The following is an 18562-nucleotide window of genomic DNA, read 5'->3' on the forward strand; positions in this document are numbered from 1 at the left end:
TCGGGATCATCCGCCCCGACCGCTGCGACGCCGGCCTCGCAACTCAGCATCACTACTCAGTTGCGCACTAACACCCTTCGTTCGAGCACTCGCTACCCGACCGAGCAGTACCTGTGCGCGGCATCGACTTCCTCGCCATTGCCGTTTCCCACCTTGGCTCGGGCCGCACTTCGCGACCCCAACTGGCCTGCCGGCATGCTGGAGGAGTTCAACGCGTTGCAATGCAACGACACTTGCCAGCTCGTTCCGCGCCCCAGCCACGCTAACATCATTAGCGGGAAATGGGTCTTTCATCACAAGACGCACTCCGATGGTACCCTTGAGCAGTACAAAGCCCGTTGGGTGGTACGCGGTTTCCGGTAGCATGCCAGAGTGGACTTCACTAACACCTTTGCCCCAATTGTCAAACCAGGGATGATTTGCACCATCCACCACCTTGCAGTGTCCCGTGAGTGGATGGTGCATCAGTTGGATGTCTCCAACGTGTTCCTCCATGGCCATCTGGGCGAGCAGGTCTACTGCTAGCAACCCACTGGATTCATTGACGCCGCCCATCCTGCTCATGTGTGCCTGCTCTCCCGTTCACTATATGGGTTGAAGCAGTCGCTGAGGGCGTGGTACCAGCGCATCACCGCCTTTCTACAATAGATGGGCTTCCGAGCTACTCGCTCTGATGCTTCCCTATTTGTGTATCATCACAGCCATGCGACTGCATACCTGCATCTCTACGTCGATGACATCATCCTCACGGCCTCCTCGACTGAGCTTCTCGGGTAGCTCATTGCTTGTCTTAGTGCCAAGTTCGCCTTGAAGGACTTGGGGTCCCCTTCACTACTTCCTCGGCATCGAGGTCATTCGGCAGCCTGATGGCTTCTTCCTTCATCAACAAAAGTACGCACATGAGCTTCTTGAGCGCGTCGGCATGCTGAATTGCAAGACTGTCGCCACTCTTGTTGATACGAAGGCGAAGCTTTCCACCCTTGAGGGCTCCCCCACTCTGGAAGGTCCGTTCTATCGCTCTATTGTGAGCGCTCTGCAGTACCCGACCCTCACCCGGCCGGATTTGCAGTATGCAGTGCAACAGGTGTGCTTACATATGCATGCTCCACGGGACAGTCACTGGAATCTACTAAAGCAAATTCTTCGGTACATCTGCGACACTATGGCTCTTGGTCTCACATTGACGGCATCATCCTCCACCGACATGGTCGCTGAGGGAGTCCTGGATTAGGGGGTCTCCGGACAGCCGGACTATATCCTTTGGCCGGACTGTTGGACTATGAAGATAAGAGATTGAAGACTTCGTCCCGTGTCCGGATGGGACTCTACTTGGCGTGGAAGGCCAGCTAGGCAATACGGATATGTATATCTCCTCCTTTGTGACCGACCTTGTGTAACCCTAGCCCCTTTCGGTGTCTATATAAACCGGAGGGTTTTAGTCCATAGGACAACATACAATCATACCATAGGCTAGCTTCTAGGGTTTAGCCTCTCCGATCTCGTGGTAGATCAACTCTTGTACTACTCATATTATCAAGAATAAATCAAGCAGGACGTAGGGTTTTACCTCCATGAAGAGGGCCCGAACCTGGGTAAAGCATCATGTCCCCTGCCTCCTGTTACCATCCGCCTTAGACGCACAGTTCGGGACCCCCTACCCGAGATCCGCCGGTTTTGACACCGACATTGGTGCTTTCATTGAGGGTTCCTCTGTGTCGTCATCATTAGGCTTGATGGCTCCTTCAATCATCGATAGCGATGCAGTCCAGGGTGAGACTTTTCTCCCCGGACAGATCTTTGTATTCGGTGGCTTCGCACTACGGGCCAACTCGCTTGGCCATCTGGAGCAGATCGCGAGTTACGCCCCTGGCCACCTGGTCAGGTTTGGAAGCTTAAACTACACGGCCGATATCCGCGGAGACTTGATCTTCGACGGATTCGAGCCCCTGCCTTGTGCGCCACACGATCACGATGAACATGATTTAGCTCTACCATCGGACAGTGTTCAGGAGATCGCGCCAGCAACCGCTCCGACCCTCAATTCGGAACCAGTTGCGCCATCCATGGACGGGTGGATAGACCCCGACACGGAGGCCGTATCCTCAGCGGCGATTGAGCCGAATATCGACCTTACCCTTCACGAGAGCCGTGATGCCAAGCTGTCGGATCCTTCCCCGGCCACGGACCCCGAACCACCTGCGCCCATGCCTATCGAATCTGATTGGGCGCCGATCATGGAGTTTACCTCCGCGGATATTTTTCAGCGCTCGCCCTTCGGCGACATACTGAACTCATTAAGGTCTCTCTCCTTGTCAAGAGAGTCCTGGACGAACTATGTCCGACAGGATTGGGATGCGGATGATGAAGAAATTCGCCACCCAGCCACCACCCACTTAGTGACCACTGTCGACGATTTGACCGACATGTTCGACTTCGACTCCGAAGACATCGACGGTATGGACGACGATGCAGGAGACGAACAGGAACCACTGCCCATAGGGCACTGGACGGCCACTCCATCATATGATGTATACATGGTGGACACACCCAAAGAAAACGACGACGAGGAACGGAAGGACGCAGCGAAGGGTTGTTCCCTCGAGAAGCAGTCAAAGCGGCGGTGTAAGTGCCTCTCCAAATCCCGCCTCGGCAGAAACAGCGGTCATATAGACCCAGCGATAGAGCAGGGTGAACCATCGCCCGACCAGGGCAACACGGAGAATCAAACCGAACAACCCGACCCCGTCGAAGATAACAGTCCGGACGACATCACACCAGACAGGCACCCGGAGCAACAGAATGCCCATCAAAGGCTGGTTGCCACTGCGAGGAGTCTAAAAAAGCAGAAGCAAAGGCTCAGGGCTGCACAAGACACACTCAGAATCAGATGGAGTAAAGTACTCAACACTGCAGTGAAGTACGGCGGTAATCGCCACACCAAGAGCTACCTGAAGCGAAAGCTGCTACCTGAATTCGATGAGGAGGCCTTAGATCCCCCGCAATCAAAAAACAAAACGATCAAGAGCTACCGGTCGGCTGGATGACCTCGTGACCAACATAGAGCGGCAAATGAGGCCGCACATAAGCCAGTACGCGATCCACGAGAGGGCTCGTATCAAAAGGACGGCGCAGACAGATCCATATACAGGCCACGCAAGTGCGCTCCAGCATGCAATGCAACACAAAAACCATCCGAACCCCGGAGGACAGAAGAGGTTCCCCGCACAAGTGCGGACGGTGAACATGATATACGCAACCCATATTCCCAAGAGGGAGCGGAAGCGTGCACTAAGGGATGTATATGCATTGGAGCCAGTCGCCCCAAAGTTCAACCCATGGTCCTCTTGTCCGATCACCTTCGATCGCAGGGACCACCCCACTAGTATCCGTCATGGCAGATTTGCCGCACTGGTCCTAGACCCAATCATTGACGGATTTCACCACACTCGAGTCCTTATGGATGGCGGCAGTAGCCTGAACCTGCTTTATCAGGACACAGTGCGCAAAATGGGTATAGACTTGTCGGTGTCAAAACCGGCAGATCTCGGGTAGGGGGTCCCGAACTATGCGTCTAGGCCGGATGGTAACAGGAGGCAAGGGACACGAAGTTTTACCCAGGTTCGGGCCCTCTCGATGGAGGTAAACCCTACGTCCTGCTTGATTAATATTGATGATATGGGTAGTACAAGAGTAGATCTACCATGAGATCGAGGAGGCTAAACCCTAGAAGCTAGCCTATGGTATGATTGTTGATGTGTATGTTGTCCTACGGACTAAAACCCTCCGGTTTATATAGACACCGGAGAGGGTTAGGGTTACACCAAGTCGGTTACAATGGTAGGAGATCTTCATATCCGTATCGCCAACCTTGCCTTCCACGACAAGGAAAGTCCCTTCCGGACACGGGCAGAGTCTTTAATCTTGTATCTTCATAGTCCAGGAGTCCAGCTGAAGGTATAGTCCGGCTATCCGAACACCCCCTAATCCAGGACTCCCTTAGTAGCCCTCGAACCAGGCTTCAATGACGATGAGTCCGGCGCGCAGATTGTCTTCGGCATTGCAAGGCGGGTTCTCCTCCAAATTCTGTGTACCTGTTGAATAAAGTATGGTTTCTTGTAGATGTTTGCGCTCCTTCGCTTCTGCGCCCAATAATGGCTACTTCCCACGTGTCAAACAAATATGAGAAGTCTGAGTGTTTTTACATTCACACCCTAGCCGCATAAATGAGCTGCCCTATTTAAGGGGACGAGGATTTAGATCCAATCCACACCTTCTCCCCTCCGCGAGTGTTCATCAGAGCGCATCCGACAAAGGTCCATCCCACCATGGCGAGCCGTCGCAACTCCTCCCCTCGCCCTTCCAGCCCTAAGCCTGGATATTGGGAGAGATGTTCCATCCCGCATAGCGAGCTAGTGACGCTCTAGACCAAGGGATTTCTCCCCCCGGCCTATATGGTCACGGTTTGAGCCGGTCTTGCAGTCTACAATGGTGGAGAGCAAGCAGAGAATGCCCCTAATCCCTCCAAAGGAGAGCGGGTGTGCCTCGTCCCTTACTTAATAAGGGGACTCTTATTTCCAATCCACCCATTTCTCCGGGGGCTGCTGGAGTTCTATGGCCTCCAGCTACATCATCTCACGCCTGCCTCAGTATTGCACATCGCGGGCTTTGTAGCCCTCTGCGAGCTGTTCTTGGGTGTTGAACTCATTTCGAACTGTGGAAGGAGCTATTTTGCCTCGTGCCCCATTCCAAGAAGGGGTCAATGTATCAAGTGGGCGGAGCCGAAGTGTGGCACATCGCCGGGACCGGATATCTGTCCGGAACCTTGAAGAAGGCGTCCGAAGACTGTCCCTCGGAGTGGTTTTATATAGAAGACGTCTCGCTGCCGGATCCTGTCCGGATCGGCCTCCCTGAATTCAACAGTGCTCCCTTAAAGAAGCGCCTAAGCTGGCGCCCACGGAGCCCTCAGAGGGAAAGTGACAGGGACATCATTTACCTGATGGGCCGAATAAGATTGTTAGCCCATTCCGGACTATCCATGATCGGGGTTATGGCCGAATGCATTATGTGGGGGGTGCAGCCGCTTCAGTATAGAAGCCACCCCATGTGGGACTTCAACGGGGAGGACGACGCCACCCGCTACGGTCGTAAGGGGCCGGATTCAGCTGCCGCTCTACTAAAGATCTTGTCCACTTTGTATAAGGGAGAAGAGGAGGAATTTCTCCGCGTCAACCCTCAGGGTGGATTCTCCATGCACAATCCCCCGAGCTGGGTAAGCGGCCGTATTTACTTGTCCATCCGTTTTGTATTCCCATCAGTCTGACGACTTTAACGCAGGAACTGCGCCGGGCTGTTAAGGAAATAAGCAGCCCTCCTCCACAACCCGAGGACCCAAGACGGTCCCTCGACCCGGCCTCTCAAGAGGATCCGGACATATCTGTGGAGCTGATTGATGGAGTGTTCCATCAATTGAGCAAGGATAACGCCTTGGTGACCATTACGGCTGATTACCCAGGGCTAATCCTGACGCCTCAGGTGCCTGAGATCGAAGTCCCAGTACCCCGAATAGGTGTCCGCCCACTCGTGTTCAGTTTCCTGATTGCAACCGACCTTTGCAGGGGAGGTTTTTATGGCGGAAGGCCGAACCTGTGGTGACAAGCCAACGAGGGGCCGTAGGGCCCCGCGGGCAAAAAAGAAGTGCAGTCCGGACCGAGGCATCAGCGCAAAGGTATGGCGCGCCCCCTTATCCCAGGTGTTATACTTTTGAGGCATATTGACACTTGCGCTCTTTTCAGGACAAAGAGACCTCTCCGGACTATTCCGGAGAGGCTGCCAATCGCGCCTCCACCAGCCAGGCTCCAAAGCCTGGTCCGGAGGCGGAGGCGAACGCAAGGCGCGCGCCAGACGCTCCTCCGACGGAGGATGTGGACGGGTTGTCTGCCACTAACTCTGAGGTGGAGAGTGCCATGAACCATAGGCGTCGCCGGAAAATTCTTCGCGACGCTTGTTTCTCCCAAGGGGCGTTAGATGCCTTCAACTCGGGAGATGCGTACCTCCGTGCCGCTCAAAATGGTCTAGCCAGAGCCATGGAGCAGTATGTAAAAGACATACGGGTAAGAAAATTTTGGTAATTATATATATATACCAGTAGCCCCCGAGACTTGAAACAGTTAGAATAACTGATTTAAGGATCATTTGTTATGCAGGTTCTTACAGAAAAGAACTCCCTACTGTCCAAGGAGCTGGAAGAGTGCAAAGCCCAACTTGAGGCCGCACTAGCCGCGGCAGGGGAGCCCAAGGAGACCCCCTCTAGTAATATACACTTCGAAAGATAAGTATTTTGCGAAGCACAGCATGGGTGCGAATCTGACAAATGAAATTGCAGATGGCACCGGATTGAATCCGAAAAGGCAACACCTCCTACGCCAGCTAAAGGCCGGTGAGAAGGTGCTGACAAAGGTGAGGCGGGAGAAGAACGATCTCCAAGAGCAACACCAAGCTGGGCATCGAGCTGAAAGATGTTCGTGCCCAGCTGTCAGACTCCGTGAAGGAGAATCAGCGGCTTCGGCGCGACATATTTAGGAAGTGCTTGAACGAACCTTTTGAAAGAAAGTTTGGCGGGGAAGTCGACTAACAGAGCAATGTTTGTAGGTGTGCTAATAGGTCGTCCTGCAGAGGAGATGCCTGGTTCTACAGGTGACCTTCTTCCCGAGCTCTCGCAACTGCTCGATCGAGTTCGGCAGGCGATGCAAGGCGTCGCCCAGGCCCTGTGGCCATCCGTCTCCATGCCCGAAGGTCTTGGAGAGCTTGTGGAGAAGCTAAAGGGAGCACGGCGGCGCTTCGGATTGTGGAAGATATCAGCCTGCCGTCAAGGCGCTAGGGAGGCCTGGGCCATGGTGAAGACGCAGTACGCAAAGGCTGACCCCAACCACATGGCCGAGGTCGGTCCTATAGGGCCCGATCGGAAGGAGATCCCTGTAAACTTAGTATACGGCCAGGTAGAGTTGGCCGCAAAGTATTCCCAGCAGGATTGTAAATTAGACAGCCTGTTAGATGGTATTGAAGAGGAATACAATCAGTCAAAATGACTATGTAATTTTAATTGACATTTATAATGCCTTCTAGCCGGATTGTATATCATTTGTCATGGCCGACCTTTTCGCTTCAGCCTCGGGACCTGACGGTCCGGACTGTGTCCGAATTCCCGTGCGGTTATATAGGAACCGGGGAATGCATGGAGACCAGGCGTAGGGGTCATTAGGGCTTGAACAGACAACTGCCCGACTAGTTATGTTATATTACATGGTTAGTAAGAAACATCTTCCAGGGAGAATAGTTCTGTTAGGGGTTCCTTTCCCTGGGAGGCATGCCCTAAGGTGCATGTCCATGCTGCGAAAAGAAACGCAGGAAAAACATCTGGGGGCGTATAGATAAAAATAAAAAAGATCATCTTTAGTTCACCGACCGAATATTCCCTTAAGAATGCTAGCTTTCGGCTTCACCCAGTCTGAGGTACACGTCCGGCTGACCCGGCAGTAACAATCGAAGAGGTGCTCCCTTTACCACCTAGCCGAACAATCAGGAACGTAGGGGTAAGCACAGGAGCCAGGCAACCCAGCTTGGCCAAAACTTAAGTCATATCGATGCATATAATGGTGAATAAAAGGTACATGCGGAAGTGTGACACATGTGTTGGGCATGAAGCCCGTATGAATAAGCTTCTGTTTAAAGAAGCCCCCAGGTTTAATGAGCGCGGATAGCGCGTCACTTTATGAGCCTTTAAAGGTTATAAGAGAGAGAGTGAGAAGAAGAGAAATGTAAGACATAAAATATATAAAAAATGGACAGAGGAAGGAGGCGAACACAGAGTCCAGCGCTAGGCATAGAATCTTCGGAGACGGGCTGTGTTCCATGTGATGAAGCTATGTACCTAGGGTAGGGGCATGGACCTGTCCTAGGTACCCTACCCAAGGACATCCCTAGAAGAAGTCACCTTTCAATCGACTTGGAGGTATCCCACTCGACGGATTCAAGACACTCGACCACGAAGCAATCACTCGACCAAGATCCAACCACTCGATTGCCAGGAGATCTAAAGTCACCCTGCACGCAAACGGTCGGTCATTAAGTAGCTTTTATGGTCATCATAGCACTTTATTAGGGGCGTTACCAGTAACCCCCAGTCTTAATGTACTTTAAAACCTGCATTACTGAGGGCTGGAGGGGCCTGGCGAACTCTATATAAGCCACCCCCCTCCTCAGTATCGAGGGTTCGCACCCCTGCTATTCATACACACATAATTCAGTCGACCACCTCCGGGCACCAAGACGTAGGGCTGTTACTTCCTCCGAGAAGGGCCTAAACTTGTAATCCTCGTGTGCTTACAACTCCTCCATAGCTAAGATCTAGCCTCTCCATACATACCCCCCTACATCACTGTCAGAGTTAGAACCACGACAGTTGGCGCCCATCGTGGGGCTAGGAGTCTTAGCGCCTAGTTTGAGAAGTTCCGATTTTTTCCGATCTATTTGATCATGGTTTCGGGAGGAGCTTTGGTGGAGGGCCGCGAGATCCGTCTCAGCGCACTCACGTTCATCGCCGACGACTCCGCTTGGCTTCAGGAGGCTCCACTCGACGTCGACGCGCTCCCCGTCCGCGGGGCGACGCACTTTCGCGCATGCGTCTGTGGTGTCCTCCTGCGGAAGCCGTCAACCCAATATCGGTCGGCTCCTGTGGCGTCTCCCCGCCCTGTTTCTCGCCGGCGCAAGCGCTCCGGTCGGTCGAGGCTTCAGAGGTGGGTGAGACATGCGGTGGCCCGCCAGTCGGCCACCCCACAAGTCGCGGCAATCGAGCCCGACGAATCCCTCTACGGCCTGTTCGACTGGCTCCGCAGAGACCACATCCGAATGCGACAGCAGTGACCCAGCTGCAGAGGTTCTGGTGATCGATGGGCCACGCAGTCCTCCCGGTTTCCCCCGCGCTGACGGAGGCACGGATGGGGGCGACCCATCGCGTCCTCACAAGGAGTATCTCCCCGAGCCTCTCACGTCATTGCAGCGGGAGGAGCTTCGCCACCGGAACATGGATGCACTCCACACTCCTATCGTTGGAGAAACCCCCGAGGCCCGAGCCTTGGAGGACGCGCGCTTGGCTAACTTGGCCGAGCGCACTCGACTGGAGAATCTCCAGCGAATACTCGACGAGCGAGCGTGTCAACGGGCTCCAGAATCCAGTCGACGTCAACTCTTTCCGCCCCCGCAGGTATATCGTACTCCGATTCAGAATTTGGCGGCTGCGGCCCGTATAGAAGAGTCGATTCAGCCCTCCCAGTCAGAGGTTGGCAGAGGCTTGTTGCAAATCAGAGCATTGCTCCGGGCAGCGGGAGACCAGAATTCCGCTGTTTCTCAGTCGCAGAACAGGATCCACAGTCGATCCGTTGTAGCGGATACAGTCCAGTCAGCTCACAGCCCAAGATCGCCTCCGAGACGTGAGGGACGTGGAGACCGGCATGATCAGTACAAAAGGAATGAGCAGTATGATCACCGATTCGATTGTGATGATCGACGTCGAGTGCCAACCCCTCCCCCGAGGAGTGGATCATATGTGCCTCGACAGCAGGATGACAGACGCCCTCATAGTGTTGGGCGGAGAATTCCAGTCGACCCCAGGGAACCAGGCTTTGATGCGAGATCCATTCTCATTCAAGGTTTGGTTGACAGGAATAGAGCTCACCGAGAAGGCCACGATAGAGCTGCGCCTACCAGTAGCAGAGTATATGTTTCAGGGCCGGAGTGTTTCAGTCGAGCCATCAGAGCCGCTGTAATTCCTCCCAACTTCAGGTTGGCGACTGGAGTTAGTAAGTACACCGGTGAGTCCAAGACCGATACTTGGCTCGAAGATTACCGCGTGGCTGTCCATATTGGCGGTGGGAATGATGAGGTAGCCATGAAGCACTTGCCTCTCATGTTAGAAGGCTCGGCTAGAGCGTGGCTGAATCAGTTAGCACCCAGCAGCATTTACACTTGGGAGGATCTCTCCCGAGTGTTTGTCACGACATTTGAAGGAACATGCAAGCGACCTGCAGGCCTTACAGAATTGCGGTCTTGCGTGCAGAAAATGAATGAAACTCTGAGGGATTACATCCAGAGGTGGATCACATTGCATCACATAGTTGAAAATGTACCAGATCATCAAGCAGTTTGTGCCTTTAAAGAAGGCGTTAAGTACAGAGAATTGAATCTGAAGTTCGGTCAAACCAGAGAGATGTCTCTGAATTGGATGATGGAGATTGCCACCAAATACGCTAATGGTGAAGATGAGGATCGACTCCGGAGTGGGAAGCATAAAGCAGTCACCCAGGAAACCGGAGGAAATTCCAGTCGGAAACAGAAGCGGAAAGCCGAGCCAGCCACTCCTGGGGAGGCCCTGGCCGTAACCCAGGGAAAATTTAAGGGAAAACCCAAAGGACCTTGGAACCCCAAGAAAGTTAAAGACCAAGATGGAAATGATGTTTTGGATCTACCATGTCACATCCACACCAAGAAAGATGAAGAGGGTAAACTCATTTACTCAAAGCATACCACTCGACAGTGTCGGCTTCTGATCCAGCAGTTTGAGGGCAAGCAGTCCAAAGATAAGGAAAAGGAGTCAGACAAAGTTGAGGACAAGGAAGATAGTGACGATGGGTACCCCCAGGTCAATTCCACCCTGATGATTTTTGCTGATGTTGAGAGCAAAAGTCGACTGAAGGTTATTAACCGTGAGGTAAATATGGTTGCTCCGGCAACACCCAATTATCTAAAGTGGTCCCAGACTGCCATCACATTCGACCAGTCTGATCACCCTACGCACATTGCCACCCCTAGGAGGCAAGCTCTGGTGGTCGACCCAGTTGTCGAAGGCACTCGACTGACCAAAGTCCTGATGGATGGAGGCAGCGGTTTGAACATACTGTATGGAGAAACATTGAAAGGGATGGGCATTCCGGTGTCCAGGCTCAGTACCAGTAACATGAGTTTCCATGGAGTCATTCCTGGGAAGAAAGCCGAGTCACTCGGCCAAATTGCTCTTGATGTGGTTTTCGGTGATTCCAAGAATTGCCGCAAGGAAAAGTTGACATTCGAAGTTGTGGATTTCCAAAGTGCTTATCACGCTATTTTGGGCAGGCCAGCTTATGCACGCTTCATGGCTCGACCATGTTATGTGTATCTCAAATTGAAGATGCCTGGTCCCAAAGGTGTGATCACTGTTACAGGCAATCGGAAGAAAGCAAAAGAGTGTTTTCAGAAAGGCTCAAAGATTGCTGACGCTCGAATGGCAGTGGTCGAGCTGCAAAAGTATCAGAAGACTGCAGATCCGAGTGAGTTGCTACGAGCTAAGAAGCCTGCTTCAGAATCAGCTTTTCAGTCGTCTGGTGAAACGAAGGCAGTTCACATTCACCGGACGTACATAAGCCAAATGATGCTCTGACTCACATCTCAACGACGCTCGACTCCAAATAGGAAGAAGCGCTCGTCCAGTTCCTCCGTGAGAACTGGGACATCTTCGCATGGAAGCCTGCTGACACGCCTGGAGTTCCCAGGGGGCTGGCTGAGCACCGTCTACGAGTCGACCCAAAATTTAAACCTGTGAAAGAACATCTTCGACGGTCCGCCGTCCAGAAGAGGAAGGCCATTGGCGAGGAGGTGGCTCGGCTCTTAGCAGCGGAGTTCATCCGAGAAATTTACCACTCCGAGTGGCTCGCCAATGTTGTCATGGTCCCCAAGAAGGACAACTCACTTCGCATGTGCATTGATTTCAAGCATATCAATCGGGCCTGCTCGAAAGATCATTTTCCTCTCCCCCGCATCGACCAGATAGTCGACTCGACTGCGGGATGTGAGCGTTTGTCTTTTCTAGACGCCTATTTCGGGTACCATCAGATCCGTCTGTACGGGCCCGACAAGATCAAAACAGCTTTCATCACTCCATTCGGGTGCTTCTGTTATGTCACCATGCCATTCGGCCTCAAGAATTCCGGAGCCACGTTCATGAGGATGATTCAGAAGTGTTTGCTCACTCAAATCAGTCGGAATGTGGAGGCATACGTGGATGATATTGTGGTTAAGTCACGGAAGGGTTCCGACCTGCTGACTGACCTTGCTGAAACCTTTGCCAACCTCAGGAGGTATGATATCAAGCTCAATCCGTCAAAGTGCACATTCGGAGTTCCAGGTGGGAAGTTAGTCGGTTTTCTTGTTTCCGAACGGGGAATCGACGCCAATCCTGAAAAAATTGGTACTATACTCCGGATGAAACGTCCTGTGTGTGTGCATGACGTCCAGAAGCTTACAGGATGCTTGGCCACTTTAAGTCGATTCATCTCTCGCCTCGGTGAAAAGGCATTGCCTCTTTACCGACTGATGAAGAAGTCCGACAAGTTCGAGTGGACTCCAGAAGCTGATGCAACGTTTACAGAGCTCAAAGCTCTGCTCTCCACCCAGCCGGTGCTTGCTGCCCCAATTAGCAAGGAGCCTTTGCTGCTTTACATGGCAGCCACAGGAAAATTTGTCAGTACAGTACTTACGGTCGAGCGGGAAGAAGAAGGAAAGGCCTTCAAAGTTCAGCGCCCAGTATATTATGTTTCTGAAGTTTTGACTCCTTCAAAGCAAAGATATCCTCATTACCAGAAGCTTGTATATGGGATTTATATGACCACAAAGAAGGTTGCACATTACTTCTCTGATCATTCCATTACAGTCATCAGCAACGCTCCACTATCAGAGATTTTGCACAACAGAGATGCAACTAGTCGAGTGGCCAAATGGGCGAGTGAACTTCTTCCCCTAGATATCAAGTTTGAGGCAAAGAAATCTATCAAGTCCCAAGCAATTGCAGATTTCATCGCCGAGTGGATCGAACAGCAACTTCCGACTCAAGTTCACTCGGAGCACCGGACCATGTTCTTCGATGGATCTAAGATGCTGAATGGTTCCGGTGCTGGGGTAGTATTGGTTTCCCCCCGAGGAGATAAGCTCAGATATGTTCTCCAAATTCACTTCGATTCCTCCAATAATGAAGCAGAATATGAAGCACTTTTGTATGGGTTGCGCATGGCCATTTCACTCGGCGTCCGTCGCCTCATGGTCTATGGCGACTCAGATTTGGTGGTTAATCAGGTGATGAAGGAGTGGGACGTCAGAAGTCCAGCTATGACTGGTTATTGCAATGCAGTGAGAAAGTTAGAGAAGAAATTCGAGGGGTTAGAGCTTCATCACATCCCCCGACTGAAAAATCAAGCGGCTGATGCTTTGGCAAAGATAGGCTCCAAGAGAGAAGCCATCCACAGCAATGTGTTTTTGGAACACATCCACTCGCCATCAGTCCAAGAAGATCCTTTTACAGATGAAGCCCCGCAGCCAAAGAGTGCCACAGATCCGACTGAAGTTGAAATTCCGGCAGTGGTCGACCTAATCATGGAAGTTTTGGCAATCACCCCCGACTGGACGATACCATACATCGCGTATATCCTGAGAAAGGAACTCCCGGAGGACGAAGAAGAGGCTCGACAGATCGCCTGTCGATCCAAGGCCTTTACAGTCATAAAGGAACAGTTGTATAGATAAAGCGCGACCGGAGTCGGTCAGAAGTGTATAACACCAGAAGAAGGTCAGATAATCCTTGATGATATCCACTCGGGGACCTGTGGTCATCATGCGTCCTCTCGGACCATTGTGGCTAAAGCATACCGAGCGGGATTTTACTATCCAAGAGCGAATGAAATGGCAAAAGAGATAGTCAACAAGTGTGAAGGGTGCCAGTTCTACTCCAACATGTCGCACAAGCCTGCATCAGCCCTGAATACCATTCCACTCGTCTGGCCCTTCGCTGTTTGGGGACTGGACATGGTTGGCCCATTGAGAACAGGCAGGAGCGGTTTCACACATGTGCTTGTGGCAGTCGACAAGTTTACCAAATGGATTGAAGCTAAGCCTATCAAGAATCTTGATGCTTGCACTGCTATCAGTTTCATCAGGGAGTTAACATTCAGATATGGAGTCCTGCATAGCATCATCACCGACAATGGGTCAAACTTTGATTCAGACAAGTTCAGAGCTTTTTGCGCCTCTCAAGGCACACGAGTCGACTACGCATCGGTCGCCCACCCCGAGTCGAATGGACAAGCAGAAAGGGCAAATGGTCTGATTCTCAAAGGACTAAAGCCTCGGCTGATGCGTGATCTCAAGCACGCAGCAGGCGCTTGGGTCGACGAGCTTCCGTCAGTTCTGTGGGGATTGAGGACCACCCCGAATCGGTCGACTGGAAGAACTCCGTTCTTTCTGGTTTACGGAGCGGAAGCAGTCCTGCCGAGTGATCTACTTCACAGTGCACCCCAAGTCGAGCTTTACACCGAAGATGAAACAGAACAAGCCCGGCAAGACGCAGTCGACCTCCTGGAAGAAGAAAGAGAAATGGCTATGGTCCGATCGACCATTTATCAGCAAGACTTGCGTCGATTCCATGCCAGAAATGTGAAGAGTCGAGCCTTCCAAGAAGGAGATTTGGTCCTCCGAATGGATCAACAGAAACCACACAAGCTCGCTCCTACTTGGGAAGGTCCCTTCATCGTCACCAGAGTCCTCCACAATGGAGCGTATGTGACACCCCAAAAATTTGGCCTTGTTTTAATGAATTAAAAATTTTGCCAGGAATTAAAACTTTGAACTTCTGGGCTCCATTTTTGATTTTTTTTCCCTGTTGTGATGAGTTTTTCCCAAAGAGAAAACTTTTCAAATATGTTATTGGACTTGTATAACCTCTCAATAAGAACTTTTCTTTTATCAGTATAACTAATTAACTAATTTAATTGCTTGATCTTTACTTTCTTGAAAATGGATTTTCAAGGTTAAATGGCCTTATTTGAACTACAACCATTTGATAAATTCACTTAAAATTCCCACAAAAATTTGGAGATGTCATGTGATGTTTTTAAATCACTTTTATACAAAAATATCTTTTATTCATGAAATATTTTGAGCTCTACACTCAATTTTCCTTCTCTGGTCCATAGTGCAATTTGCACTACAGCCCATTTAAATATTTCTTTCTAGCCTCCACCAAAATTATGGGATATTGGTAATAGCATATGATTCAACTTTATGCAAAAACCCAGTGATGTTATTTGAAAAATTTGAGTGAATCAACCTCATCTTCATTCTGGTCCAACATGATGGTTTGTACAGCAACCATATTCTTGCTTGCTCTTTAGCTGTTGATTCTTTTTCCTACTTGTAGACAGCCCTACCAAACCCCTAAGTCCAGGAGCATGCACCCATTGGCATATTTTTGGTTCATGAAATAATGTCATTTAATTCCTGTCCAGAATTGCAGTTTTTCAAAACTTGCACTAACAAGTTTCTACTTTTGGAAAACTAACCTCACCACCCTCCTGTACATCTAAAGAGACCCCAACCTGGAAGTTTTGGCTACCCCAAGAGATGCCTAGGTGCATGTGGCATTCTATCGAGCACCCTGTAGGCATGACCAGTTTTGACATGAGTTTTGGCATTGCACTGTGAGCTTGCACCTCTGATCAAACAAGCATGTCCACTAGGGTCCCAGTTGCTCCTAACCTGGGTCTGTTAATTTCCAGCCTCGACCGCGACCTCTAGCGTGCTCTGGCATAATGTCGAACACGTCCCGTGCACGCCCGGAGCGCGAGCAGAGCGCGCGTATTGCACGACCCGCGCCCGAGCCGACACGCTGGCCCCACGGCTTTGGCCCGCTCTGCAGCACCTCGCCACGCGCTCCCCTTCTCACCGCAACACGCCAAGCAGCCCCCGCCGCGCCCGACAGGCCAAGGGCTAGCCGCCGCCACCGCCCGACAGCCTCTGCCCATGTCGGCGCCGCCAAAGCCACTCCCGCTCGCCACCTAGTCCCTAGAGCAGTGCCCACTCGTCCACTAGCTCTTGCCGTCATCCCCAGCCACGCCACGTCGCCCTAGCCACAGAGAGGCGGTTCGCCGGAGGGCTTATCCACGGCCGCCGCGGAACCGACCTCGACGAGCTATAAAGGGAGGCCCCCGAGATTCCCCGAGCACGCAGGCAACCTCAGGCCACCCCATTGGCACTCCCCTAGCTCACTTTCGACCCGGGGAGGTCTCCTTCCTCGTCTCCGGCAACTGCTGCCGCCGCCACCGCCCCAGTCAATTCGGCACCACCAGGGCCTTCCACTCTCCGTTCTCTTCGTCAGGAACCTCCACATCCTTCCGTGAACACATTCCCCTACTCGATTTTGATCGGAATCCACCGTTGCCCCAAAACCACTCCGCTCCCGAAGCTCTCCGTCCGCCGCGAAGCTCGCCGCCGGCTGCTCCCTCCGTCCCCACCGGCCTGGCAACCACCGGGAGGACCGCACTGGAGTGGCGGATCCATCCCCGCCCTCGGGGCCCCGCGAAGAGCTGCCAGTCGCCGGCGACGATCGCCTGAGCTCCGCCTCCGCTCGGGACAGGGGAAGGAGGGGGAGAAAGACTAGTCAAACCTGACTAGTGGGCCCCTTGGACCCACTGTCAGTGACCCTGCGCCTATCCCCTTGGGTTAAGTGAAGGCGTAATCCGCCCAGTATGTTTTCCCCGCTCCGAAAGCGTATTCCCCTCCGAAACGTTTTCTTTTCTGTTTTAATTTAAATAACAGATTTGACCAGAACTTTGACTGGCTATAACTTTTTAAATATAACTCCAAATGAATTGATTCTTTTTCCTGCATCTCTCAAATAATGTCTAGTTTATTTTAAGATTTATTTGAAAATTTTCCAAACAACTTTTTTGTACTGTTTTTGAAATGTGTGTTAATTCAAATATATTTTTAAAATAGGGTTTTGGAGAGAGAGAAGAAACTTTCAAAAGTTTTGGAGATCACCTCACCCCTCCACAACTTAAAGGCAAGCATTCTGAATCCTGGCATAATGTTTTTGGTGTGTTATTTGACATGTTTATAACACCACCTTATTTCGAAGGACTTGTTATTTCATGTGACACGATCATTTGCATGGAAGCATGTTAGTAATTTCCTTGCTGTTGGGAATGAATATTATTGTGATGGTAATCATCCTCATGTGCCTTGCATGCATGCCGGAAAGGAATCCGGGAAAGCCTCGGCCTTGGGTAGGCGTGAGCTTGTCGCCGGTCCCCGTCGGGACGGTTATGTCCGGTATGGCATGGTAAGGTATATTGAGTGGTGATTTTATTGATTGAAATATATTTGTTACAGGTCATGCAAGGAATTTATAAACCTCCTGAGTCGACCGTAGACCGAGTCTTGTTTCCAGTAACCCCCATACTTGCTATGTACTACTACTTGTCCCTGCCACAGGTAGGGTATGGTTCAGTAAGTCGTCAACCCCTTTCAAGCACACACCGTACAGAGAGGCCATGGTGGAAGATATCGGTTGTAGCCGGTAGGCATGCCACCTGGTCCGGGGGCATGGGTGTTTCCGGTTGGGACCGAGAGGGGAGGCCACCCCTTAGAGCGCGCGATATAAATTTGATCCCATGCTACGCGAGGTTGTAGCCTCCCCACTTAGAGTTTTGCTTAACAAGTGTCGTGGGTGATTCCAGACACCGATGAGTTAAGCTGGTGTGTGCAAGTTAGGCGTGTTTTCAACTAAAAGGCCGTAGACGGAATTAGTCCCGATGGACTAAAGGAGTCCGTTACTCGTGGGTAAAGAGTACACCCTCTGCAGAGAATTAAAACCTATTCGAATAGCCGTGTCCATGGTTAAGGATTACAGTCTGGGATGGGTCAAGTGTTGGTCTTAGTGTCGGTCTTCGGAGGAGATATTGTTAAACCAAACTTGGATATCGACTGGTGACTTGTGAGAACCATGATTATTATTATTTTATGATGGATTAACCCGTTGCATTAATTGTATTATCGAGTATCCCTGGGATGGTTCTACCTCCTGGATATTCATTGTGATCATTTCTTTTAAAGCCCTTTATGTGGTGTCGCTCAGACGCCCGACTGTGGCATTTCTTTTAAAGCCCTTTATGTGGTGTCGCTTAGACGCCCGACTGTGGCATTTCTTTTAAAGCCCTTTATGTGGTGTTGCTCAAACGCCCGACTGCGGCATTTTATTTCCCACTCCATTACTGTTTATTCAGGTTGCATGATAATAACCTGCTTGCATGCATAAAAGATATTTTATTTATGACTGACGATGTGATCATAAAATTTTTCCGTGCATGATTATCAATTATATTATACCTGTGTTCTTAATGTTTGCGAGTACATTCAAAGTACTCACTGGCTTGTCCCTGGCTATTGTCTTGGCCAGATTTCTGCAAGGAGAGGAGCATTGCGGTGACAGCCCCGGAAACTAAGCAACGGTGATAGCAGCCTCGCGAAGATAGGAGTTAACCTGGTCAGCTGTTCCCGTGGGAAATGGAGTCCCATAGACACTGATGTCTCACAAACTGCTTCCGCCATCAACCACTAGAAACCCAATTGTTGTACTCACAGGCCAGAAGGGTCTTGTACTACATATTTTGTATTTTTGCTTGAGATTTCTGTATCAAGTTTGGAGCCT

At 51.2% G+C, this 18562-nt stretch overlaps 1 pseudogene; it reads left to right on the forward strand.

The window, feature by feature from the left end:
• Window positions 1–493: 493 nt before the first annotated feature.
• Window positions 494–18562, forward strand: part of LOC147976456 (uncharacterized) — a 39756-nt pseudogene continuing 21687 nt past the window's right edge.

Source organism: Triticum urartu, chromosome 4A (assembly GCF_056163025.1).
Source record: "Triticum urartu cultivar PI428250 chromosome 4A, HENAU_Tu73, whole genome shotgun sequence".
NCBI lineage: Eukaryota > Viridiplantae > Streptophyta > Magnoliopsida > Poales > Poaceae > Triticum > Triticum urartu.